The sequence below is a fragment of the Python bivittatus genome, unplaced genomic scaffold (genome assembly GCF_059951505.1).
Source record: "Python bivittatus isolate LINGU-HERP-01145 unplaced genomic scaffold, Pbiv_v1 ctg000320_np1212, whole genome shotgun sequence".
In the NCBI taxonomy this organism is placed as follows: Eukaryota; Metazoa; Chordata; class Lepidosauria; order Squamata; family Pythonidae; genus Python; species Python bivittatus.
The window spans coordinates 11,200,177-11,219,544 of record NW_028277052.1 but is presented as its reverse complement, the minus strand read 5'-3'; the positions used below and the strand labels follow the sequence as shown (position 1 = coordinate 11,219,544).

General features: G+C 37.1%; 1 protein-coding gene across 2 annotated transcripts in view; it reads left to right on the top strand.

Moving 5' to 3' along the window:
* The window catches only part of PKNOX2 (PBX/knotted 1 homeobox 2), a 268,356-nt gene that overhangs the window by 119,905 nt on the left and 129,083 nt on the right, over positions 1–19,368 (top strand). The gene's annotated exons all lie outside the window — the stretch shown is intronic.

Genomic DNA, 19,368 nt, shown 5'->3' with positions numbered 1-19,368 from the left:
AATGATAGTGTGCTTGTTTTGCACGTGTAAAACCCTAAGAAATAACTGGAAAAGACTACTCTAAGACTTTATATAGCCTTTGCCAGGCAGAGTACCTAATGTTAGGTTAAATAGGCATAGTTTGATCTGCATAAGGCAGTCTTCTACAAGTAGTCCTCATTTAGCAACCACAATTGGGACCAGCAACTCAGTCATTAAGTGAAGTGGTCACTAAGTGAAACATCGTGATTTTATTATCTTACTTCAGCTTTCCTTTGCATAACAGACCTGCAAAGGTCATAAATGCGAGAATTGGTTGTAAAGTTACTTTTTCATCACCATTGTAACTGCAAGCGGTCGCTAAATGAGGTTTACCTGCACATCCTTTTAACCAACAGTGGGAACTTCTCATTTGATTATTCTCTACATTGCAGCCTAGATATGTTATTTTGACATTGTTGCTGCTAAAAAAAACAAAAATTAACAATATGAAAGGGTTAGCCAATTCACAAATTCTGGAGTGGTAATTGGGTTCTAATTATCTATCAGATTCTTTCTGTTGATTCAAAAAATGAAAGTGACACAAAATCTGGTTAGAAGGCACTGAAAGAGCTTAAAAAAAGAGGTTTCTCTCTTGTTCATTGCTGAAATATTGTGACATGTGCCTGCTTGAAGGAATTACAGGGCCATCTGCTTTATACTCCTCTCCTTGGGACTGGTTTCATGAAAGAAGGCTTAGCTGTAATATTCTTTGATATTTGTTGGTATGAAAATATGCCTACTGGGTAAGAAAACTAGGTTTTGCCTCTCATCTCTCTTGCAGCTTGACTTCATGGTATGTCTAATTTACTACTATTCTTTGCAGTACATTCTGTGATCTTGACAGATAAGTTCATACGAACATTTTCACTCATATATTTGAATAGGTGACAAGAAATAACTAGAGCTGTTTCTCCCATCAGTGGCTCCATGGTCAGCCTTTGTAAGAAAGGAACTTTAGTTCTATAGCTTCCTGACCCAACTAAGAATTCTGGCCCATCAACCTAATAATCAGAGTTCCTGATGAACCAGAGCATCCCTGGGTCAATACATATTACATGGATATGAGCTTACTTTTCACACCTCTCCCAAATTGGGGAATGGATGAATTGTGTCAAATGAATGCTATTGTTCATAGAATGTGTGCTTTGGAACGTCATCTTTTTGCTGTATCAAATCAAGCTGATTTGTGGGTTTCTATGTGTGCACGTATATATGTTTTCAAGCTCACCTCTTTACCTGTAGCTTTCAACGTAGACAATTTTGTGAAATATACTGAATCTTTACACTGCTTTATATATTGTCTTGTTAACTGAGCTAAAATCCATTTTTATCCCTCCAGTTAAAAATGTTCTAGTTAAGGATCTGGACTTATATTGAGAAAATGGAACATTTTATACTTCAGGAATATCTGTTCAGTTTTTCACCATTGTACTCTGTTGAACAATTTGTGTGGGTGGGTTAGACAAAGAGCATGTGGACTCATGAATCCCTTTAATATGCAAACATTAAAAAATACTATAAATAGATAAAATATTTTATGAGAATTTTCCCGTTGGAGCATACTATACATGTCAAGATCTACTCTTTTTCAGTTTTACCAATACTTGTAAGTTCCACCACTTTTCTACATCAGCCAATTAAAATGGCAAGAAAATTTATTGTTTCCATATACAAATTTCCCCATATATGTATTTTATACTCAATTTTCCTTAACCTGCACATTTCTGAAATAAGAATATCTTTGCAAAATAGAAAGAAATGTAGAATTCAAAGGATATACTATAGTCTTCAAGTATATGAACCAAACAAAATTTCCTGATGTTCTTCATTTCTATATATATTGGTAGCTTTAATTGCTATGAGGTTTTTAATTGGTTGTTATTAATGGAATGTTTCTAATCATCACTGTTAGACACCTAGAATATCTTTTGATGGAAAGGCAGTGGATGGATCTTTATATGGAAGAAATTTTTAAAAATGCAAATATTTCCTACACATGGAACAAATGGAGGCAAAAACTAGCAGCAGCAGAATATTATTTTTTAAAATATCAATGCCCTTCAAGTCACTCCCTCCCAGCAGGATATTTGATATATAAAAACTATTCCGTTCAGTTCTATGGCTATCTGGGAAAAAATGGTGCTGTAAATCACAGACATACAAAAATATTCAAAAGGAAAAATATAATTAGTAAAATGTTAATATAAGGCCTATATGCTCTTCTCTACTTCCCTTAGCTCAAGGGCAGATAGATCTTTTTTTAAATCATGGTAAATGGTAAATCATTTGGAGCCTTTTCTGTACAATCACTTGACTTTAAGCTAGGTTTAATTTTCTTAGCTGTTTTTTCCTAACATTCACACCCCACACCCCACCCCCCGCCCCGTGCTGTTGCAAAAGATCCTGTTGCATCAAAGCCATCTGTCAGCTACTAAACAAAGTCCTGGTTTGCACTGCACAAGCATTTGATAAGCTACTATTGTAATAGTGGGAGAAAAAAAAAATCTGGGCTTAGCACCTGCATGCGATTGGCCCATCCAATATCAGCAGAACTAGAAGACTGCTCAAAATATGATCTTGGCTACTCGTGACTTTAGTCTAATAGGCTTGGTTTGACTAGTATGGGTTGAGAAGGGAAAACTATAGATAGAGCTTGGGATGACAATCCATTTTTAAAATTGCTAAGTAATAAATTTAGATACAGTTACGTATTGGCAAACTTTGTTCAAGGTGGAACCTTGAAGAAGGGGGTTGAGGTTTCTGAATAATGGCCATTGTTAATAATAAGTGATTCTTACTGATTATTCGCCTTTTTGCTTTGTATTTTTTTTATTTGTTTGGGTCTTGTTTTGAATACTTTGCTCTGTCTCTCTCTTTCTCTCTCTCTCTCTTCCTAGTTGTAAGCTGCCAAGAGTCATTTGGGAGTCAGGTGGCCTATAAATTAAATTAAATTAAATTAATAATGTATTAAATTAAATAAAACAAACCAACATACACATTCTCCCAACAATAATGTCAGAACAGGTTTGAAATATATTGTTTAACAGATGAGAAATGAACAGAACCTTTTATGGAAGCTGTTGGAGAGAAAATAGGGGAGGGAAGCATTATGGAGAATAATGTTAAGATGCTTGTGAAGTTATTCATGGTGCTTTGTTACAATTGTGCTTTAAAAGGAACTTAGAACATGCTTCAGAACATTTTAGGATGCTTTTGCTCGTGAATATAGCTTTGCTTGTAAATTAATCTATGCTAACTGCTCAACAGCTCAATGTTTCTTTATTCTCCCTACAATCATTCCTTAATCTGGTCAACAAATGTGTTATACTGTTAGCACTTCTTTCAAAACTCCATTTGAAATCCATGTTCTTTCTTTTGTAGTAAATGTTCTTTGTTTAACTATTTGGCAAATTTATATTAGGTTTTCAAATGATCTGAACGTGGGCAAAGCAAAATGTCAATTGTGTAATCTTGGATGCTTTTAAGAAATCCATACTTTCTCCTGCACCTTCTTCTACATATCATGTTTTCTACCTCCTAAATGTCCAGTGTCATTAGCTACTATTCCCTGGCAGCAGCAAAAGAACCTGTATTCAGAAAGTCCATTTGTGAATTCCTTTTCTATCCCCATCTTTATCCTTTTCTTTTCCCATCTTTAATAGACACTTGCAGAGGCTACATGGCTATTCACATATTCCTGGGAAGTTCAATGGAAAGATATATTAATGGAGAAAGGGAGAGACTCTCATGAATCTGTGCTGAAAATTTAATTCAATTTCTTTACCATGTATCCAGCTTCATAGCCAAGAAGGCCTCAAGAAATTTCTCAGAATCAGTAGTCTAGCAGTGTAGTAAATAAGCTTAGACAGATGTATATGGTTGTTACTTTTCTGTGTTTTCCCTCCTAAAACTGTTTTTTCTTATTTTTGCAATTATCTGTGATTGTGAAAAATCTGCATGAAAAATTGTATTTTGACGCTATTTAATAAAATTGTACATATTTCTAAAATGATTTGGAAGAAATGCTTATCCACTTTGCACAAGGGCATCATCTCTCCAGTATTTGTCAATGGAAACTGCCTTTTTCAGACTTTTTTTTACAAGAGTCACATTAACTTTAATGAGTTGATTTCTTAAAGGGCCTGTAATTTTTTTGTTCAGACTCAAACAGAAACCTGAAAAAAGATGAGCTGCTTTAATGAACACCAAAGAAGTCCCGTGCTCATGCAAATTTTGAAGCAGTTATTTTTCACCACTTTCGATATATGGATAGACCTACTGCTAAAGATTTATTTTTAATTCTAGTTCCTCCCAAAATAAATATATCTGTTTTCTCTCAATAATCCACAATATAACATTCTAGAAGCAGTTTCTATCAAATCACATACTCATTGATTTTGGTTTGGTTTTGGCTGAGAACTACATCACAACTTTCAAAGGAATGTGAAATTCAACAGCTTGTGATACTCTGAACCTCCCAAGAGTTCCAAGAATTTATTCCTCTCTGGCATTCTAATGCTGAACCTCACAATCTGGAAAAATTAGTATGATTGAAATGCTAATACACTAGACAAGTTCACCAAAGAATGTTTTCTGAATTTTAAAAAAACTGGAAAAGAAACCTCTGAAAAAGTTTCTGTTCCTTTGCCTATTTTTCCTGGAAACTCATACCTTTGCTGGTAGTTATTGGAGAAATAGTGTCATATTACTTTCTTGGTTACAGAATGTTTCCTATACTGCTTTAGTACTAAGTAATGATGTTTTTTATTACAAAAGAACTAGTGCCATAAATCCATGATCCCTAGCATGGTTCCTAGGGATAGTGGTGTGCATGTGGATTATGGGAAGGAATGTAGACCTGGTCCTGGGAATGGGGAAGATTGCTCAGTCCTGGAAAAGGGGAAAGAATGAGAAAGAAACTCAAAATAGCCTTGCCTTGGTTTTGTTTGGTTTAAGATGGAGTAGAGAGAAACTCTGACTGGTTTTCCAGATTCAGTTATTCTACCCTACTATCATAAAGAGCATTCCTGGCATGTATGTTCCTTGATCTTACCTACCTCAAATGGCTGACAGGATATCTTCTGTGATGCCCACTGGGCTTCTTGCCCCACCAGATTTTTACAACATTTTTTAAACTAAAAGATAGGAAGCTAGTATGCTGCATTATCTATTTCGAAGAAGGCTTCTTGGCCCCAGATTGGCCCCATAATCTTGACAGACAGCTACAGTTCAGTGTTTTGTTTGGAAGCATGTCCTCCTGCTCAGAGAAAGGGCAGAAATCAGCCAGGGTGATAGGGACGGTATGGTAGGTAACATTTTGGTAAACCCCAGTTGATTATATTCCCATCCATGGCAGCCATTGTATTGAAAGGGCAAACCCTCTGCCAGCAGGAATTTTTGAAGGGTACCAGTAACTTGGTGGGTTCTGGTGTTCTCTCTGAACTTTCTTTTCTTCTTGCAGACATTTCATTACCAGGCCAGATAACATCATCAGTGCATGGGGAGGTGGAGTTTGCTGGCTGTTTCCATATGGCAGCTTGTTCTACTAGCCTTCCCCAATCAAGACTTACAGGACAAGCTACCATATGAACATAGGCAGCAAACATCAAAAACCCAACAGTTGTTGAGCAACATGTATTCGTCAACATTGCACCTACAACTTGTTTTCAAAATTCCAAATATGCCCATACTTTGAGGAATGCTGACATAGCTCCAGAAAAGCTTTTAAATTCTTTTTAAGAAAACTGGGAAAACCCTAAGTTCTAAACATTTAAATGCTCACAAAGACAGGTTTCCTAATTACACAGATAAAGCAAGTCAATTTCCCTCCCATCCAATGTTTATATTTTTTTTCATAGAGAATCCATAAAAATGTGATTTTGCCATTTGTTCTAGATTGATCTTAAATACCTGAATCAGAGTAGTGACTCATTGCATGCTTGATGATTTGTAAGATGTACAGAAAATGTTACTGTATGTAAATTTGTTCTTTGCAGGACCCATTTCTACTAACATTTCCCACATCTAAATTAATCCCTCCAAAACTTTGTAGACAGTTAGAACTGCTGAGACCAAGAATAGCTGCTAACTAAGGAATCTTAACTTTGACAACAAAATCTGTAGCTTGCTGCTATTTTGCTTGTTTATACTATTTTGATTCTTAAAGCCACTTTAACGCCAAGTCATTTCTTTTAATATATACTGCCAAATAAACAGGACACAGAAAGAGGAGGGAGCTTTTAGTTAATAGAGCAGCAGTAAATTATGGAAAGGAAGTTATAAATGCTATAACAGTGTTGAAATATGGTAAGGCCATGGGTGTTGGTGGTATTACTGGAGAAATGTTAAAATGTGAATGTGATTTGCGTGTCAAGCAGCATTTGTGATCCACAACTTAAAGTACCCAATCCAATCCATATATTATTCCTGCATATAAAGAGAAAGGTAGCAGAAGTAAATGCAAAAATTATAGGGCATTAGACTTTCCTTCAAATTTTGGCAGAATTTGGTAGATACATAGAGATGATGCCATATTGTTGGCTGAGAACACAAATGGTTTGCAGCTAATGTTGGCTAGCTATATGATTAAAAGAGGATTATGGATCTGAAAATTAATATAACAAGGACAGGGAAAAAGAACTGAGTAATTGTAAGTAATACATAAATGATGAAAAATTAGCACAACTGCATAAATTTGTATACCTTTGTAGAATGTTTACTGAAGAAGAGAAAATGGATGGACAAGTTTGAATACATGCAAATGCTGGTAGAAGGATAGTGTGTCTGTTGCAAGGAATAGATATTGTCCAAAGAAGCAATAGTGGTTAAGTATAAGAGCATGTTCTGCCCACTTTGTAATATGAAAATGAGAGTTGGGTATATCAGGAGAAACAGAAAAGTGAGCTGAATGCAGTGATAATAGGGCACTTAATAACTGTATGTGGTAAAACCATAAGAGATAGAATGAATGTTTGCTGAATGAATCTGGATTGTATGGAACAGTAAGTGACCCGCATGGAAAAAGCAGATTGAGGTAGTTTGATCATACAGAGAGAACAAATTATTGATTGCAAAACCAATGTATGAAGGAAGAGTAAATGCATCAAGAGAAAGGGGAAGACTGAGAAAGTTGTAGTTGGATGGAGTTGATCCTCAAAAAGAGAGAAGTTAGAAGTTTAAAGGACAAAAGACAATATGTGAAGGGATGTATGGATGTGGTAGAAGAAAGGGTGTTTGTAAAGGTAGAAAGTGTAAAGAGGTACAGTCAATAGTGTTGGTGTAAACTAGTTGTACGTAGTTATGTTTCTGTTTCTTATCTCATGATTTTGGGGTTAGTATGTCTTCTTCTTCTGTGCTCTGCATAATGTTGTTTTCCCAAAAGGAATTGTATTACTGGTATGTATGTATGTACTGCTCTGGCAGATCCTCCTGAAAATCTCATTCCAAAGAAATTCCTTTCTGGGCCAAGCAGTGATTTAAAGCTTGTTTGAGAATTTAATGTGCCTGAAAGAACTGGAATGCAGCTTTGCTTCCGAGGGAAGAAGGCTCTTAAAGTATATGCAGTAAAGAGCATTTTCCTCTTTCTTTTACTCCCTTCTCATCTGATTCAGACATAGAGCAGTGACAAGATGAAAAATGACTGTGATTGCTAACTGGGGCCAGAAACTTCCTATCTGGCAAGTCCTGCTTCATAACATGAGGGAGAAGACAGCAAAGCAAATGGAGGCTTGGCTGGCTGGGGAATTCTGGGAGTTGAAGTCCCCACATCTTAAAGTGGCCAAGTTTGAGAAACACTGGCCTAAAATGTTTAAACAAAACATGTGGAATTCTGCTGCAATTGGTAAAATTGTAGACAAACGCAAGACAAAGTACATTATCTGCAAATGTTGCATTCAGGTTTCAGAATTCAAATGATTTAGGGAAGTCAAAAGAGCTTTCCTTTTGCATTATTTTCTAGTTCTGACAGCTAATTTCATAGGGATCCTTAATGTGTGAATGAAGATCTCCAAGAAAAAGACAAAGCTTTCTAGCAGTTGTTCCCATGCAATTTAACAGCTGCAAATCATGCAGCTGTTGATTTTAAGAATTGCTAGCAAGAGGTTGTGACATACTATTCTTCTTGGGGCAAATGCATCCACAGGACCAAACCAGATAGTTGTATTCAAGCCTGTTTTGCATTACCAGCTCAGTGATAGAGCACAGATGCTGCATGTAGAAAGTTTCTGGCATTTTTCTCTGTGGCTAAAGAAGGCCGCTCCATGGAAGAATGTCTAGAAACTTCAACTGATGCAAAATGTGGCACTTAGGTTACCTCCTCCTGTGTACAATACCAAAATCATATACTACCTGTATTGAAAAATAGGCTGTGGTTGCAATCCCTTTTCCTTTCCAGCTACAATTCAGTGTATTAGTTTTAACTAAGGGCGTGCATGTTTGAATTCAAACTGCAAAAACACCCTGTTTCAATTTTTTAAAAAAATCCAACCTGTTTCAAACTCAAAACAACTCACTTTATCCTAGAGAAGGTCTGTCTATGTGGCCGCTAAGAGTCGACGCTGACTCGATGGCATATAATCAGATACATTGCATCATTTTGTGGTCTTCAATTGCAGTAACCGAGTGTTTGACTTTTTAAGAGGTGGGAAATTATGATATGTTTCTTTTGTCAAAATAAGAGCTGTATGCTGCAATCTGGTTCAAGCTGAAAGGAATAACATCGAGTTCTAGATGACATCTTTTAAGAATGACACAGAGAGAGTGGAGAACATCCAGACGAGGAAGAATAGGCTGGTGAAGATTTTAGAAATTAGGTCCTATGAAGAACACTTTAAGCCATCCAAGGTGATAACAAGGTGTGTGGGTGACCATAGGAAGAAATAAATACAAATATGCACAAGTGCAGAGAGAGATGCCTTTTCTTCTCTTTTTCCCCTGATCTAAAAATTTCAGACTTTATGTTTGATTAGTTCCAGAAGGAATCTGTAGCTCTAAAATCAAGGTATAAGTCATAGTATTTAACCTACTTGGAACAGCTTTTTAGGGTTGGGAGCGGGGAGGGAGAGAAATTGGATCTACCCATTACATCAGAGCATGGTTTTGTTTTAAAACGCAAGCTTGCACTTGCTAAAGCAAAAGCAAAACGACGTGCATTGCGGCTTAACCTGCAGTATGCTGTAGGTGTTACTCTGGGGTCACACCTAGAGATGCTCAAGGGTTTTATATGGCCCCCGTTTGTAAACAGACTCATCTGATTTACTATTCCTGGTCTCGTTAGCAGACTGGAACATGGTTATCCTTGATTGTGTCCTTTAGTGAATTTTGCTGTACGGCTTTGGGTTGACAAAGTACCCAAAACGGCATGTAAAGTGGCGTGTTTTAGTTTGCAACGCTTCGGGATTTTGTTTTTAAGAAAACCCCCTTACATTCCAAAATAATGGGAGTTTGTCATGTGGCTGGGAAGAAAGTGCACGCTAATTCAGAAATGGGACTGAACACACTTATAAATGAGACGACCCAGCAGAACCAGGATGGGCTGAAAATGGGATACCTTATCCATCGCTCTTGATTTAAACCCATGTGGAGTGTGCAGGACATCTGCACGGACAAATGAACAAGGCGCTCCTATCCCCCTTTTATCATGGACAGGTTTCACGGCAAAAGACACAGTGTGTCCATTCAGGTGTATCCCTTCCCTGTTTATATGGTTTCATTTTCAGTTGTAACTAGATTTTTAAAACTCTGGTTGGGTGGAATGGGTTAACTATAGGTGCTGCACAACTTACGTTAGCCTTTCTTTTTATGCAGATTTCTTTCTTCTTTCTGTATGTCTGTGTGTGTGATCCTCTGAACTGTTGTTTTTTTTCACCCTCACCCCTCCCTTTCCCCTTGCCTGAATGTGTGTCTTTGTCTCTTCGCAACTCGGGGTATTAACATGACAGCGGCAGCATTAATATTGATGCGGACTTCCCTTAGTCGAAGCTTCATTTCTGAGAGCGCCAGCAGCATATAAATAGTATTACTGGGTAATTAGTGAGCATCAAGCTGTGCTTATGTTTATCAGGATTTTTATGTTTTGCATCTTTCAGTTCCCATGCCGGGCTGCGCGTAAAAAAACACTGGGCAGTACTCCTATGTAGCTGCATCGGAATAAATTGAAGCAATTCGAAAGCACACTGTGACGTTGCATGGCTCACATTCATCTCCATAAAACTAGTGCTTACATGCCAAATGCAGCTGTCAGGACTCTAACGGGCTACCTGGCATGCTACATCTTCCTGCCTTGAAACTGTTCCGCTAACTTTCAGTCTAAGTTCAATCCAAGATGTCCTCAGTTTCACAAGGAAGTGAAAGGAGGTCTACTCCCAAGGAGGTCTAGAGGAGCGCTGGAATCGTCTGCTGATGCTTTCCTACAAGTGTCTCAGTCAAGGATGGCCATATGTCCCATTTCACAAGGACAATCAATCCTGAATACACAAAGCTTTCAGTGGACAGATCTTTTTTTGAAAGCATGCACTGTTTCAGGAGCGGGAAGCCAGTGAGCTTTCCGTGATTCCCCAACCCCCTTTTTCCAGTCCTTGGAGGCCCATCAAGATCACATGCCTCTTTTAATAAAACAAACCAATAAGAGAAAGCACCTTCCCTGTTTCTTTTTATTATTTTTTTTTCAATTGGGCAGCGTATAGACACAAAGGTTGGGAGTCTTGAAAAAGGCACAGAAGAAAACTTCAACCTTGGTGGTAGCAACTTCTGCCACCTCTAACAATAAAGTAAGCTCAGAAGTCCCTTCCAGAGAATTAGATAAATTCTCAAGTAGCCTGAGAACCCTTCCAAAGAACAGCAGCTTATCAGGAGAAGAAAAATGTTGAGAACCCATAAAGCAGGGTGGGGCAGTTATGTAAAACAAAAAATGCAGCCCCCAGCCACGGTAAGGTTGTGTTCTTTTCTTTGAACAGCTGTCTGGAAATAGCCTATTTGAAGGGTTGCACAACCCAAGTCCATTTTAAAAATCACAAAAGGGGGAAAATGGATCGGTACTGCTGATCAATGTAGAGCATTTGGCTTTGAGGCTGAGGGTATATACAAGTCAGAGGCTTCCTCTGCTGAAAAGTATCAGATTTTTTTTCTCTTGAAGTTACATTGATTTGTAATTGTGCATTAGCTTGTAAGTTGGCACCTATGCATTTCAATAAGCAAATACTTATTCTCTATTCCCAGACCTTATCTAGGAAATTTTTCTCCAGAAAAATTCTAGGATGACACAGCTGTTGTTTTCAATCTCCCTAGCTTTAGATGTACTTTTTCAGAGTTTGGGCATCCTGTTATTTTTCACAATTTGTTTCTCAAGGGGTGCTTTTATGCTGTTGGGTTCTCTTTTACATTAATAAATCAACTTGAAATTTTTGCCTAGCTGTGTATAAGCTGATTAAACAGATGTAGGCAAAATAAATAAATAAATAAATAAAACTTCCAAGGTATCTTTTGTAAGTAACTCATCTAATGATTTATCAGGGGTTTTTTTTTATTGACCTCTCCTTTGACAGCTTTTTTAATGATGAACAGAGCAAGGCATAGGACCTGAGTCTTAAACATCTTTATTGGCATTGGGATTTTAATATATTTTGTGGTAACGGAGGGTGGATTGGAAGATCTATAAAGCTGGGTGTGATTGTCTGAGTATTTTTTGTTTTATCACAGCATGTTAAGACTTAGTGCTATTTTATTTGCATAATATGTATTTGGGAGAATAAAAATCTGTTACAGAAAATGGGATTTCAACAGGTGCATTTTTGAAAATCACTGTTGACATCTTAAATGGTTTTGAGACACATAGAGAAAGACACCATCTGTCAATAGCCGGGCTACCTACACAGAACATAAATCTTGGAAGCATGAGTGACCAACATAGAGACTGAATGTCAAACTGAATCATCACAAATTTGGGGAAGCTTGAAAGGTTAACGTGGTATAAACTGGACAAAAGTAGATGGGGCCAGGTTAAAGAAGTGAATGATTGCAGGTTTGGGGAAAGTTTGGTGTGGAGCATATCCAAAGTTGCTTTTGATCCACATACAGACCTGAAGCTGCAGTGTGTACATCACCAACCTAGAAGAACATGAAGCTCTTGTTTTATGTACTACTCTTCCTTATTCCATAACTTGAGGAGAAATTGGTCTGGAAATAGTAGGCTTCCTCCTCCTGTGCAGATTAATGGCTCTGCAACTTATTCTATGAAGTTTGAGATATGGAGAACCATTAGAAGTACAAAGCAAGGCCCAGACTTCCGCTTTCCCCATACCTCACAGGATATATAGTTAGCTCTGCCTTGTCTCAGTAGAAAATCCTGCAGATTTATCCAAGTACTCCTTGGATACTCCAGGAAGTGTATCTCCACATAGGTGGCATGCACAGCATGCCGAATTGGCCATCAGGTGTCGGTTTGCCCTTTCTTCATTTTCATCTTATACCATCAGATGAGAAACAGTCCCTGTTTGGCTAGAAGAAAAGAAGGCAAAAATGAGGCAATCGTCTTTCATACCCACTGCTCTTTTTTTCTTGTAATTTTGCAGCAGTAGAAGATTCATATTTAAATGCTGCATGAATAATTTAAGAATACTTTACATCTTTTATACATCTGAAATCCAATGTAAAAGAATTCTGGTCTATAAGCAGCCAGTAAAATGGAGAATGGAAACCTCTGCAATGCTAAAAAATAGGATTTTTTATACAATAGATTTGGTTGGGATAGGATGGATGTTGCACGTTTTTTTAAAAAATTATTCATTATTACATGTATATCCTACCTGAACTATGATTGCTCAAAACAACATATATGGAGGTCTCCTTTTCTCCTTGCAAGAACTCTATAAAATAGATTGGGTTGAGAGTTAATGACTGGTTCAAAGACATCGGCCCATAGTCAGCTGGAGAATTAGACTGAGACTTGAGCCTCTCCAGTTCCAGTCTAATATCATGACTACTATATCACTCTGGTTCTATTGCAAAGGCAACCAGGGAGAAGTTGGATTAAAAGTCAAACATAGCCTTTAAACATTGCATGGAAACAAGTGATATAGGTTTATCATCAACTTGGATGTAAGTTGTAGCATGTGCCGTCATCTCATACTTTCTGGAAAGTAGTTGATGATCTCATGGAGAACACTGCTTTTGATAGATTGATTATGTGCCGTCAAGTCATTTTCAACCCCTAGCAACCATATAGATAGATTTTCTCCATGATGATCTATCCCTAACCTGCTCTTCCAAAGGTGCACACATCGCCACTGTAACTCAGTCCATCACTCTTGCTGCTGGTTGTCCTCTTCTTCTCTTTCCTTCTATCTTTCGCAGCATTACAACCTTCTCCAGAAATCTGAGTCTTTACATAATGTGTGCAAACTAGGATCATTTGAGCCTGGTCATTTGTGCCTCAAGTGAGAACTCTGGGTTGTTTGTTCAATGTTCCAGTTATTCCAGTGGGATAAATCATAGGTGCCCGAGCGATTGTTTCTGATTTCCAGTTTGTTTTAATATGTGTCCTATGAGTTAGACAACTAGTTTATTCTTCAAAGAGATTGTTTTTAATTTAAAACCTCATAAATGCCATTGCATAGCAAAGAATGTGCCTTCATGGGCTAAATGCCTTTTAAAGGCTAATAAAAGTAAAGTACACCACAGACTATTGTCATTTGTCTACCTGGGAATTAAAAGTTGACTTACTACAAAGTGGTATTGCTTTAGTAAGCAATTCAGAACACATTCCTATCCAGGGCAGAAGAAAGCAATCTATATAATCTATAAATATGTAAACTGTAGGGTAACTAGGAATGTAACATCTATAAAACTGAATAAAGAGAATTTTGAGAAACAGGGTAATCTTAAAACCTAGTTCCTCACTGTTACAAGTGGGGAATGAGGTGTTTGTTTTTTAATTAATCCTAGGCATGGGGCAGAGTCATTGGGAGTTAGGCAGTGTACAGATTGAATACAATAAATGAATAAGGTTTAGGCATTTCTTTTTTTAAAAATAGTTTGTATTAAAACGTTTTACATATGTAATAAATACATTCAAAGGAAACATATAGTAAAGTAAATGTGAAAAAGAAAAAAAGAAAGGAAAGGAAGAGAAAGAAAAAAGGAAATGGAAAAAAGAAAAAGAAAATAAAAGAACAGAAAACATTATATACAGTATATCTTCTCAACAGTTATAGAAACAATTATATATAAACCTTATATATATTCCTCTCAACAGTTATAGATATAATTGTAATCAAACCTCTGAAAATACCCTTCTTTCTACAACCTATTCTTTCTAATCATCAGAACCATAAGTCACAAAATCATTTTCTTTTTTACACAAAAAGTCCATAAGGGGTTTCCAGTCATTGATGAATGTCAATAATGACCTTTCTCTAATCAAAGAAGTCAATTTGTCCATCTCAGCAAGTTCTGTCAATTTCACCAGCCATTCCTCCATGGTGGGTAGTGCTGAATCTTTCCATCTTTGTGCATATAATAATCTTGCTGCAGTAATCATATATTGAAATAATCTTCCATGACTCTTTTCTAACCGTATATCCATCAGTCCTAAAAGAGAAAGTCCTGGCTTCAATTGAATATTAATCTTTAAAATTCTCTGTATCAATGTGTATATTTGAATCCAACATTTTTTAGCTTGTCTTCTAGAAACTGTTCTTAAAATACAGTTCCCACACCCATCAACTCTTACTATATGTTTTTATTTAAAACTCAGCCATCCTTAGTGTATGCTTTTTATATGTAGCTTTCCCAAATATGTTCTATTTTCGGGGCATTTCTTTCTAAATCTGGACTATGTTGTGCTCATTTCTGAGTGGAGAGAGATAGATGCTAAACGTTTCATACATTTCTGCCATCTGTACTAATGGAGTATATGCTCTGGTGGGACATGCTGTTCTGCTCTCCCCAACCCCTTTTTGCGGGGAATCCATCTCTCATTCTCCTGGTACTGGAAATTCCTCTCCAGTCTTCTGAGATTGTGTGTTCATCCCTCTGTTTGTCTATGTTTCTATCAAGTGACCTTTAGATCAACAGCTCTTGTTCATTTTTTATGCTGTTTTGCTGGGAAATGAATCTTTTTTACGTCAAACAATTACCATGTGTACATTTCAGAAGCCCCAAGGTTTTTCCCTGCTAGCAATAATGAGGCCTCCCATAAATCCTTCAAAATGGAATGTTCTCAAGAGGTTTTTCCTCTTTTCTAGTTCCAAATTTTTCAGTTTATTTTCATCACAGTGTGCTCTAGAACTGATTTTTATGATGATCTGCCTTAAGTTGAATGGTGAACCATGAGCAGTTAACACACACGTACACACACACACACACGCACACAATGCCTTAGGTTTGGAGTAAAAAAGATTTGCAATCATGCCCACACTTTGAAATACTTGACAGATGTGGAAAAATCAGGCTAAATGTTTATATACTGTACCAGAGTTCCCCATTTTGGTGTAGCACTACAACTCCCATGGTTGTTGCTCATGATGGGATTTCCTATGATAGGAAATGGTTGTACTTCCCGAATATCTGGAAGGGGACCATTTGCCTGGGAGGATGTGTGAACTTGATAGATTTTACGTTCAGAGTTATAAATCATATATATCTCTGAAACAGTTCACTCAGATTCTCCCTTTTTAATTAAATGTCCATCTTTTTGTCTGTTATTCAGAAATAACCATCCCCAAACATTAATATTTAAATTATATTAATATAAATATCTTTATATTTATATAATTTAAAATGAAATGTTAAGTGATTCCCTCCTATTAAATATATCTTCAACAATATATCGCATGTCAGGCAATTAATTCATCTATTAAATCTGGATATCTGTAAAAAAAAATTCGTTTGGAAGCAAGAAGCATAATTTTTTTTAAAAAAATTCAGATGATGCAGGCATGCCTGCTAAGACAGATGGTTTAAAAAGACGAGGAGATTAATCCATGGGCTTAAATAAATGCATCAGTAGATAACTAGATGGAACCGCAGCTTCAGTTTCAGGAAACTACTCAATACCACATGTTGTTTGCTGCTTATGGGCTTTCTGGTTAGAAGGACCACCACTCAGAGCATATATATTACACACCAAAGATCTTAGGTTCAATTCTTGCCATTTTCAGACAGGATAGAGAAATATTTTTTTTGAACCCTAGAAGGCACTGATAATTAATGTCAACAAAATAAGCAGGATAGCTGGACCAAGTGCATTACTCAGTATAAAGCAATTGACCCTTTCTGTATCCGTGATCTAGATTAAAATATCCCAAGATCATAATGACATAGGCAAGTCCCTCCCTGTCCTCAATCTGATCCAGAAAGGTTTATTTTTATTTTATATATAATTCAAAATATATATATATTTTCTATGAATACTCTTGAAACTCCGTGGTGGTGTTGTATTCACACAAGAAAGGGCGGGGCAAGAGGAAGAGAAGATTGGTTTTAGCAGCCACTACCTCCTTTAATTTATCAGAATCATTCACTATTTGTGATGGAGCGACTCCTGGCATGATACAGGAGGAGAAATCCACAGCATTTAAATACTTTCTTTTCATGGTTGTTGGTAATTTGTTTTTGTTTAACTTCCCCCTCAAGGGTAGAAAGCTGTGTTTGAAATATGTCATTGCTGCGTCCCTCATCCCTTTATCACGTTGATACAGTGTAGATTGAAAAAAGGGGAACGGCAGCCCACCCAGGGGCCAGAACAGCATTGCTACCAGCTTTCACTTCAAAGTACCAGCCTGTGATATGAAACATACCATAAAACTAATGCTTTCCAGATGTTCCCAAGAATTCTCCATCCATTTTACCTACATGAATGTTATGAGCAGGGAATGTTTTTCTTTCACCTCATCATCCCTTTTTGCTAATACTCAACACTTTGATGGATTTAGTCACTACCGGAATGTCTGTAAGCTGGTTGCAATTGTTCATTTTCTCCAGTGCGGTAGCGAGCATGTTAAGGAATGATTTTGAAAAGTAGTGTTGAGTGTTAAATGGACATCTTTGGTCTGATATTGCTACCAGGCTACCATGTATTTAATTGATTTTAAAACCACAATAAAAGTACTGTATAAATATTCATTATAAATTCACCATTTAATCAGGGGGGCATAAATTAAGACAGCCACAATGGTAATAAATCTTCAAAGGAAAAGATGGATTTTAAAAATTGCAATAGAAAGATACCAAATTGACTTGTATTCTATTTCTGGGGGAGGCATTTTCAGAGAGGGGACAGCAAAGAAAAGTTGTTCTTCTCGGTTGGCGCCAAATGAATAGGTGTGTAAAGTGTTTTGAATTCAAAATCTGTCAAGATTTGAGGTTGAAAAGGGCTGTTCCAACCTTACCATAAGCATTCCAAAAAGTCTGTTTTAAGCTTGGTCAATTGAAACATTTGCACACCTGTGCAAGGAAGTATCTCTATCAGGTTTCTCCACCCTGACATTCTTTGGTTTGTATGTCTTCCCAAAGTCCTAGCCAATTGTGGGTGAAGAGAGCTGTTCTTGTACTTATTAGCTGCAAGGTAGATAAGGGGTACGTGCAAATATCTTTCATTCTACAACATCTCTCCAGCACTCTTCAGCTTCTTGGTTTTTGTTCATCTATTAAATCCCAAGAAAAGATTTCAGGAGAGAACTTCTGTCATTGGGCATTTTCAGACTGAAAAATGTAGACAGGCTTTAGACCTCAGGTGTTTCAGAAGTCATGCCAGCATTACTCCATTTCGATAGTCAGCTAAAAATCCACCAAGAGAAATCTGGGGGGGGAGGGGGGGGGAATCACACTGATTGAGAATGAAGCAGAAAACAAAAGCCACTTTGGCAGTGGAGGAAAATATCTGAGAAATTGCAGTCAGATTTTGGCACAGGGTTAGTTAAATTAGCAAACCCTCTTTTGGAAAATGACAGAATTTGGTGCTAGTGGGGGAGTTATAACAAATACATGCTAGCTAAGATTTATTCCTCTGTATTTGGTTTTAAACACTGTTTCTGTTTAAATGAGAGTCACAAAATATATGTTGTGCATATCCAAAAGGTACTTTCCCAAAGCTTCCTTTAGATTTATTTAGGACACCGTTCTACAGAATCAAAGCCAGTACTGAACCCCATTCTTATATTCATTTTTTAATTTCCTGCCATGCTCTTTAATACAAATATGTACTGCAGGCTTTCATAGTGTCCAGTATCCTGGGAAAGCTTCAACTAATTTATTAAAAATAGAACTAGTACTGCTGAGATGGGTGAGCACATTTGATAGACTTAATTTTGATAAGATTGTCATAAGCACAAATAGTGCCTGCATTAAGTAATTCACACTCATACCCAGAACATTTTTGGAACTTTCATTTTTGGTACATACACATACACACAATATCTGTGCATTCCTAGGTTGTAGCCTTTTATTTTTCTTATATTTTGCTCAGGAGTTGAAAGACATGAAATTTGATCCAGTAAGGTTCATCATTCTATTGCATGCATCTTGGACAATCAACAGCTGCTAGGGAAACAGAGCCTCTGTCTTCTTATAAAATGATCATGTTATCCAGGTACTTGATCCAAGTCAATTGCTTTGGAAGGGAAACTGAATCCCAAATACTGTTCTGTACATAGCTTTAGCAGTTCTAAGTCAAAAATGAAAAGAAAAAAAAAGTAGCCATTAGGCTACATTTGCCCAGTTCTCACCCCATTTGTGCCCCCAGAGTGGGCAGGGAGGGCTAAAATGTGTTCCTTTTTAGTTTTGAGGGTTTTAAGGGTCAAAACAGTTTTTATCCCTTAACTTCAACCACAGAGTCCCGACCCAACCCATTTTTGGAATGTGGCTCTCAGCATGCTGTGCCAACCTGGTGCAGCCTTCTAGTCAATGGAGGTCCTGCATCCTTCTTCTAAGCTGGAGCAATTCTAATGCATTGCTGTCAATCATTAACTTGCAAAGGAACAGGGTTACTATTTCCACTTAGAGAGACATGTGGACCTGAGAAGTGATAGCAAGGTGATGTGGGCAAAGAGTTGCAAGTGATTGGGCAAAGGGAATCTTAGAAAAATTACTATTCATTGCAAATATGTTGTTGCATACTGCTAATTAATTTTTAAACAGGCTCACTAGGGACCTCATTGCTAAAACATGACGATTTATCCTTGGGCACAATAACTGTTAATCCAAAACAAAACACAAAGAAAGCTTGTGAAGATCGGGTCTCACTCAGCAGGCACAATCTGCTCCTTTTCTTACACTAAAAAGTAATAATAGGGCTTCCAAAAGGTTTTTCAAGTTTGAGCTTTCAATGCTTCCAAATCTGACCACAAACCAGCA